Genomic DNA, 9,414 nt, shown 5'->3' with positions numbered 1-9,414 from the left:
CTAAACCCAAAGCCTATCCACTTAACCACTGCATGATCCTGCCTCCAGGAACTTGTTAAATCCTGCCAGATACCAAAGGATCCTAGACATTTCTATATTAGCACTTTCCACAGGTCATCATCATCATTACCTGCTTAAATCCTAGGCACCTTGACCTTGGGATCCATGTTTTATTTTCTCTGTGTTGGCACTGTGATCACACTTAGATCACCCACACCCCAGCATGGTGTTGAACACAATAATACAGAGGTTCAGTAATTGTCCTTTACAAATGGCTAAATGGTCACTGAGGATAGGGGGGGCAACATCCAAAAAGTTCTCTTCTTTGTATTCCAGTTTCAAAAAAAGAAATTGACTAGAAAGCTGAGGGAGTTCCCCGGCCTGGGAGTTTCCGCATGCCATGGGCATGCAGGGTGGGGGTAGGGGGGTAGAATCTGAATCTGTCAGATAGAGGATTCATATTTGGGACAGAATACCTCATTCCCTATTTAACATCACAAGTGTAGCTACTTATTATATCTACTCCATTTAGGTCCCCAAATTCAAGGTAATTGTAAGCAAAATGCATACCTTATGGTTGTTACTGTATGTTACCAACTGTTCTCAATACAGAATTTCATACGATCTGTACAACAAAGATTGGAGTCACCTGTACTCTGTCCTGGACCCTGTGTCTCCCTGTCTATGACTTCAAGAGGATCGGGAGAGACACTACCCTCTCCTCCAACTGAGCCCATACTAACCCTTTAAGATGGTGCTCCAGATATACCAGCTCTGAAAGCCCCATCCCAGTGGTGCCTATGCCTGTTCTAAGGACTTTGGGAGGACCTCTTGCCCACAAGGGTCCATATGCCATTTGCATCCATACTCTTAGGCTGGGGGTGGTCAAGGGCCATCTGTTTGTTGGATGGAGCTTAATGCATCTGGCCTGGAGCATCCACTCCTGTGCAGGTGAGGCGTCTGGTGGTGGGGACGGAGATGTGATGGGAAGAGAAATACCTAGTCACTAGCCAGAGGCCAGCTCAAACCCTTGCCATTGATCTCTGTCCCAGAACTTGCAATGGTCCCAGATGTGTAAATTCAAATTTGCATGTCCAAGTTATAATGATGATAAATTTGTTAAGATAGGAGAATGGAACATATTTGATTTAACATGCCATTAGCTTGATTTATAGTTTCTAGATATTTAGGCAAATGTTATGTGAGCCTACCTTTGTACTTTTGCACCAGACCCTGACAATGTCAGGGTCAGGCCTGCAAGCAGTAATATACCTATGGCTAAAACTAAAGTCATTTCTCTCTTCTTCTTCAAAGAATCAAGTTGCTTAGTAAGAGAAAGCAGTGACACGTTAATAGGAAAATATGAGTAGGTCTGTGTCTTTCTTGATGGTAGACTTAGCCACGTGAGAGGCAGCCTTGCTCATATGTCTTTGTAATCACTACAAAATGACTAACACAAGAAAGACAGTTTTTCAAAACTCTACTTTTTAGTATGACAGCTACCATATTTATTAGAAAAACAAATGTCTCCAGTGCTATGCTTCATCCTAACAAGATCCATATGCAGAAAGGAGAGATGGTTAGCCAAAGAAAGAAGGAAGGAAGGGAGGGAAGAAAGAAAGGAGAAAAGGAACAAAGGAAGGAAGGAAGAAAAGAATGAAAGAAAGAAAAGAAAGGAGGGACGAAAGAAGGCGGGGGAAGGGAGGGAGGGAGAAAGGAAAAAGGAAAGAAAGAAAAGAAATCTATTTGTCAAGGTTCAGGTTCCCAAGAAGAAAGCCTGCTTTCATTTTGTAGCACAAGGGAATTTTCACTTTCTGGTCCACAGAAATACTTGTTGGCTAGGTTGCACTTTCAGAAATTCCTGGGAGAGAACCCTGATAAACAGAGGGCACAGCTGCCTTTCCACACCACTAAGGAAAAACCACTTGCCAGTGTAAACTCGGGCTGCATTGTTTTAAAGCAAGGGCAGGCTCTCTTATCAAAAGGAGCAAGTGAAAAGGAAGGTGAGAGCTCTCAAAAGCCCACCTCTGTTCAGCGAAGCAAATGCCATATCAGTTCAGTTCCTGGTATGAGGATGGACATTCTGATGTATAATAAATCTGAAGGGTACTTTTGCTCTTAAAAAAAAAAAGACAAAAGATTTATGGATCCTGCTGTGTAGCCTCGGAAACTATGTCTAGTCACTTATGACGGAGCATGATAATATGAGAAAAAGAATGTATACATGTATGTATGACTGGGTCACCATGCTGTTACAGTAGGAAAAAAAAAATGTATTGGGGAAATAACAATAAAAAATAAAAATAAATAAATTTAAAAAAAAAAGGAAAAGGAACTGTGAGACCTTGTAGGAAAGGAAACTGCCAGTGACTCCAATCTGCTCAGAAATCAATTTCACACAGCCATAATTCAAGGAAATGGGGCAGTGTGGGATGACGTGGCCATTCATTTTGCTTTCTAAAATTTGAACTTTCTTCTTGGCCACTATAACATTTTTTAAAGCAGCTAGGTTTTTTTTTTTTCTTCTTCTCCTCACCCTCGACAAGCACTTTTGATAAACATGGGAATCTGTGAAACCCAGATTCACACTGTGACTCACTACTATTGTTTCCTTTAACTTTTCTCACCACCTCATCCTGCGTCATTTCCCTTTTCTCAAGAATAAAAAGCAGCAATGAGAAAAATCAGCGTTTTAAAACATACACTGAACACATGGTGAGAAATATCCAAAGATAAATTCACAAATTTTGCTTTGATTTTTCTACTAGCCTGTATTTTGAAATTCATAAACAGCTGATATTCAAGTATAGAATTACATTTACTCGCAGAGTAAAATAATTAGTACCTTTTTATTTCTTGTCCCCTGTTGTAGGACTTGGGGTAAGGGCTATAGATTATTTTTCTTATTTCTGCTTTAATGAATGTATAAGCTTGAGTCTTTTTTTACATCTGCTATGAGGATAATGATGGAATATTTTTAAAACCACAGTGGCAGTGATAGCACTGAGACATTAACAAGTATGTCCAGAACTTGAAGAAGTGGGTAGCCCCCATTTGATGTTTGACTCCCCAGTTGAGATAGCTATGACTTTAAGAATGATCAATAAACAATGATGCTTTGGAGTTCCCATCGTGTCTCAGTGGTTAACGAATCCGACTAGGAACAATGAGGTTGCGGGTTTGATCCCTAGCCTCGCTCAGTGGGTTAAGGATCAGCTGTTGCCGTGAACTGTGGTGTAGGTTACAGAAGCGGCTCAGATCCCATGTTGCTGTGGCTCTGGCGTAGGCTGGCAGCTACAGCTCCAATTAGACTCCTAGCCTGGAACCTCCATATGCTGTGGGTGTGGCCCTAGAAAAAAAGGCAAAAAGACTAAATAAATAAATAAGCAATGATGCTTAGGTAAACTTTTTAAAAATACCTTAATGGCACCTTGTAAGGGAAGCAAATGGCACCAATACCTTAATAGCACCTTGTAAGTGAAGCAAAGGTGTGTTGCTTTAAGTCATATGATGGAAAAGTGTGTCGTTCTAGTTGTAAGATCAGAAGCTCTCTAAAGGTGGGATGACGCTGTGATGGGATGTAGAAACGCAGATTTTTGTGGGGGAGGAAGGCTGTGGAACACCTCTGAGCTCCTTTCCCAGGACCATGCTCAGCATCTCAGCATCTAGCCTCCGGAGCTTGACCTGTGCTGTGACCACCTGTCGTTTTCCATTTATTTGGGGCATCATTAGCAAAGTGTGTCCTAAAGTAATTGCTTCTTAATTTCATGCCTTTTTGGCTTAGGAAAGTTTTCATAGGAACGCTCTACTTTCAGGTGGGGGCCCTATAATCCCCAAATGAGATGATGGGTGGCCTGAAATAGGATGATAGTAGAGAGTCCAACTTCTGGCCAAAAACCTATCATTGTTCTTTCAAGCCTCAATCAGAAGTGATTGACAGGAGTTCCCGTCGTGGCACAGTGGTTAACGAATCCAACTAGGAACCATGAGGTTGCGGGTTTGGTCCCTGCCCTTGCTCAGTGGGTTAACGATCCGGCGTTGCCGTGAGCTGTGGTGTAGGTTGCAGACACGGCTCGGATCCCACGTTGCTGTGGCTCTGGCATAGGCTGGCGGCTACAGCTCCGATTCCACCCCTAGCCTGGGAACCTCCATATGCCGCGGGAGCGGCCCAAAGAAATGCCAAAAAGACAAAAAAAAAAAAAAAAAAAGAAGTGATTGACAGGTGTCAGAGGGAAGTAAGAAACTAGTGAACCTAGAAGAAACCCCAGTCCTGACTGCCATTCTCATTTTAAGCTAACTTGGTAGCTTTTCAGCCACCAGAAATATAGACTATATTTGCAGGACATTTGAAGAAAGTGTATTAATATATAAAATTCATTTTCAATTCTTTAAACAACAATCATTGCTGTATTTAAATTGGTATGTAAATTTCACATTTACATACAATTCACTAAAAAAAAACCCATCTCATGTTGTGGACTAATTTGAACAAAACTTTCATATCACTAGTGTTTGCAATATAAATTCAAAAGTCCAGAGATGTCTGACTGCATTTCAAAAAAGTTGCTGAAAAATAATAAACAACAGGGACCTAAAGTTTCCTCTAACCAGGTTATTGATTGATAACCTGGCATCTTTTTAAAATAGGGATGTGGGACCACGGAAAGAAGAGAGTTTATTCACCATCACTGTTCCCATCTCTGGCACTGAATATTCAAGTTCATGCAAAAAAGCAGTATGTTTATTTCACTGGGCATTGATACTGTAATAACAGTGGGACTTCCATGGGAATATTGCTGGAGAGCAATTGCCAGAGAAACTCATCAATCAGTGTTTCCCAAACACCAGCAGCTCGCTCATCAGTACAGCCCCCGACTCCCAGGCAGCCAGAATCTCCCTCCCCTGCTTCACCCTGCAATTCACATCACGTCTGCACCATCAGGACAATTTCCATGATCTTTCTCTTGCTTCTTTCTTTGTTATCATCTGCTCACTTTCCCACACGGCCTAAAAGTCAGAGAACTGAGTACTCAGTCATTTCTAAAGTGGTCAAAGTGTGAATCAAGAAGAGACCAGGACTGTTCTTGTAAATTCCGATATGTGCATCAGCAATACGACATTTAGGATATTACTGGGGTCCACTAGAAAAATGTCTAGTATAAAAAAAAAAAAAAAGTCTTGGAGTTCCCCTTGTGTTTCAGCAGGTTATGAGCCTGACTAATGTCCATGAGGACACAGGTTCAATCCCTGGCCTCCATCAGTGGATTAAGGATCCGGCCTTGCCATAAGCTGTGGTGTGGTATGGCTCAGATCCCATGCTGCTGTTGCTGTGGCTGTGGCTGTGGCTGTGGCTGGTGGCTGCAGCTCTGATTTGACCCCTAGCCCGGGACCTTCCGTAGGCCACCACAGGTGTGGCCCTAAAAAGCAAAAAAAAAAAAAAAAAAAAAAAAAAGTCTTTTAAAATCTCTTCTAGATAACAACTGCTACATCGTTAAACTCTTTGCATATCAGATTTTCAAAATTTAATCATAGCCTATTTTCCTACTCAAATTTTTAAACTGTACTACTTTTCAAAAAGCAAGTAAGTAGTTATTCAGTTTACAGCTTGATTTCCTCTTTCCTGAATTTAATAAAATTCAGTCTGGCATCTCTCTGTCACTGATTGTTTCTATATTTCCTAATGAATCGCTGTTATTTAATATACCTACCTTAAAACTGCCTTTTTGTATTAAAAGCTGCCTAAATTATCACAGAAGCCAAAGATTTCCAAAGAAGTAAAAATGAGAAGAAACGGGGTAATTCACCTTGCCCTGGTTGCAGCTGGCCTGTAGAGCAAGATCTGCCTCAAGAGCAGAAGCAGTTTAAGCTGTCATCCCCCAGGAAGCCTTTGACTTCAGCGTCCCTTCATCAGAAGAGCCACCAGCTAGGGACGTAAAGGCCTACACTGAAGTACAGCATCCAATCCAACTGTTTCAACAAACTAATCGGAAGTACAGCGTCAAAAACAAGCTTGCAGAGAGAGGATCCATTTTCCCCTAATAAATTCAGAATCTGCTGACAAAGAAAGCCTGGCAATACCATTCCCTGTAATGAATGTACTCCAAGGATAACCAACTAATCCCTTTTAAAAGGAGAAAGTGATTTAAAACACAAAGATAGTCTGAGAAACATCTAAGGATACATAGACTCCTACAGGATATTTGTTTAAGAGACACGTCCTCACTTTTAGAAACGGAAGAAAATTTACCTCTTATAAGTTAAGCTTGTTTTACTCTGCTTTTATAAAATCTGCCTCAGCTAACAAGCCTGAAGCCAGCACTAGTGGCCGGATTAATGATTATTTGTTATTATAGCAGGAATGATTAAAAAGCACATTATTTCACACACATCTGCGCAAATACATACCATAAACCGCATGACATTTTTTATTCTAAACTATAGAGTGAAATTACAACCCTACATCAGTGTCAAGGAGGAATTTGTGCTTTCTCATTAAACTACAGATTATTTTACCACAAATGCAAACTTGTTACCTGCATGTCTTCCCTGTTTTCTCAAGTATTTCTCAGTTACACATTTTGGAAACAGAGTGTTTTGTTTTTAACTAAATGAGAAAATAAAAATTAATCATCTCTTGAGTACAGTGAGGCCTCAAGTCCCTGATAGGCTAATGGAGGATGGTTATTATTACAGTTCAACAAACCTGTCACTTTGACATCTTAACTAAAGGTGATTTCCCTGAATTCAGCGGGCCCTGAGCAGGTGAGGAGAAATGTGGACTAACTGAAGAGAATGAGCGCCACCTGCTGGATTATACGAGAAATGACAAGAAAGATTCAAATATGTAAATGCTCAGAATTAGCCATGCTAGAATCCACTGATGTCTGAGATCTGTAACAACAGAACAATGTTAGTATAATATAAATCCTGGGGAAGAAAGGTTAAAGGGGTGTAATGGGAGGGGTATAATGTGTGATTCTGCGCCTCTGTGTTACTGCAGGTCCAATCAAGGTAGCGTCACTCGCAGGGCAATTGTACAACATCTATGCACACTCGTTTCTGCTGCCTGTGATGTTCCACATCTTATTGTTGATTTCTGTAATCTGTGGCTTTCCATCACCTTGACTTGATCTCCTGAGTCTGTGCCAGCGATTAAATGAGCTTTGCAAATCTAGGACCAAACCGCTCCTTAGAATGCTCAAAACACAACTCAAAACCACCCCCCACCACTCCCCACCAATCGGACAGAAACATAACATCAGACATTGCCATTCATCCCTTAAGTTGGGCTTTTTTTTTTTTTTTTTTTTTCCATTTTAAAAGCTACCTCTTAAAGAGGTCATGGGTTAACTCTTTATTGAGAACCTATCATGTTATTTCATTTAGGCTGCCTCGCACCTCCATGAAGTAGGTATATTTACCTCCTTTTATAGATAAGCTTAGTGTCAGAGAAAGGGAAAGATATGCAACTCATCCTTTGATTCTACCTGACTCCCAGGTCCATGCTTTTCACCGTAAAAGCTGATTCCAGGAACACGGTATTTTCCCATCTCCCAGTGCCACTTTTTAATTGCACGACTTTTATTGAAGACCATAGATGATGGTCCATACACACGGACCGAAGACTCTTAATCTTTACTCATAATTGGGTCCTGCTCTTGGACACTGTGTGTAAGCAAGCACTTTGTAAAGCTTGTATCAGAATCTTTCCTTTTTTTCTCAAGTACATTAAAATGTGGTCTGGAACCTCAGTTTCTTTATTTGTACAGTGATGGATAGGGACTAGGTAATTCCTAAGGTCTCTTCCGGCTGTGTCTTCACAGAAAAGAAACCTAAACCAAGTTGTTGGCTTCCTTATTATTTTGTAATCACACACTTGCAGAATCTTTACACATATATTGTACTCCTTATTCAGGCATTGAAAGAAGTGCTTTTTATTTTTTAGAATTTTGGTTTTGTTTACAATGTCTCATGGCAATTCAAGTGAAACCATTCAAGTACTCTCAAAGGCAGTCTAATTTTACTCACAAACACAACCACTCAAAACATTTTCTTGCCTGATGAAAAAAATTGAAAATATGTAACCCCTACTCTTTTAGTAGTCCGCAAACGAAAACTTTATTTCTCCTGAAAAGAAAAACAGCTGTGATCAAAACTCACAACACAGGTAAAAAAATGACCCAAAAAAACTACTTTTTAGATAAAAATATCATTTCTATGAATTACAGTAAAAATAGCAAATAATCTCATACCAGCTCCTTAAGAAGTTAACAGGGTTTTCAAATTTCCTGAGGTTACAAGTGTGATTATTTTACTTCCAAAATGAGTAAAATCAGTTTGAACACTGTTTTAAATGTTGATGTAAAAGGGAAAAGTAACACGATATAAATATCTTCTAAAATTAGTCAAATTCCTGCGCTAAAAAATACAGCAGGTTGACTCTTGAACTTAATAGCACCATCTAGTGGAAAATAGCCAGAAGTGCTTTTTACTTTTGCTGTTCCTCCCAGCACCTGGTAACACCTAGCCTTCAAAGCATGGTTACCGCCTTCCTATAATAGGGATTTCTTTGCAACAAAAATGTTACATGCTTGAGAATAACTTAAACTTGTTTATGGAATAAAGCAAACAATTTACCTGAATATCGTAAAAACATAAATATCTAATTATGAGCTTATTCTTAACAACTAATCTCATCATAGAAGATGTTGATAAATGTTCCTATAAGGAGTTAAATTCTCTGTGTATGTGTGTGGGTGTGCATGGTTGCGTGCGTGCATGCATGTGTGTGTGTAAATCACTCATTCAATCATTTATTAGCAATCATCCTTAACTTTTTAAATTTTCTACCTCTGCCTCTGTGTGCTTATCCACAGCACTTTTTAAATTTTTTTTTAATTTTCTACCTCTTGCCTCTGTGTGCTTATCCACAGCACTCTTACATAACTCCCTGCTCTCCTTAATCTTCTGTGACTGAGATTACACTGAACCCCAATGTTAAACTAACTTCCTCTTTCTTGCTCTTGTCATGACTGTTGCTTCCTGAAATCCAGGCTACCTGGCTGATGCCACACTTACTTTGTACTGTTATCTATGTATTGATTACAAATAATGTTCCTGCTCAGAGATAGTCTCATAGACTAGCACTACATGAATCCATATGTTCCTTTTGTTCCCCCCTTATTTGCCAGCTCAGAGATCCTAGAAGCCTGTGCTGAACCTGAGACTCCAGCAGTCTAGGTCAGAGAACCTGATTACAAAACCTAAAGTCTCTGCTCTGGCACCTCCTTAGACCTTGTTGGATCATGAGTAAAAAAGAAAGACGCATTATTATTAAGCCACTGAAATTCTGAGGTTGTTTGTGGTTTCAGCATAACCCAGTCAATCTTGATGAAAACAAATGATGAGTTAACT

This window comes from Sus scrofa, chromosome 15, assembly GCF_054392235.1.
Source record: "Sus scrofa isolate SSC_HxYL_T2T_F1_AM1 chromosome 15, Sscrofa_HxYL_maternal_Yorkshire_Landrace_v2.0, whole genome shotgun sequence".
In the NCBI taxonomy this organism is placed as follows: domain Eukaryota; kingdom Metazoa; phylum Chordata; class Mammalia; order Artiodactyla; family Suidae; genus Sus; species Sus scrofa.
Note: the sequence above shows the minus strand (reverse complement) of the source record.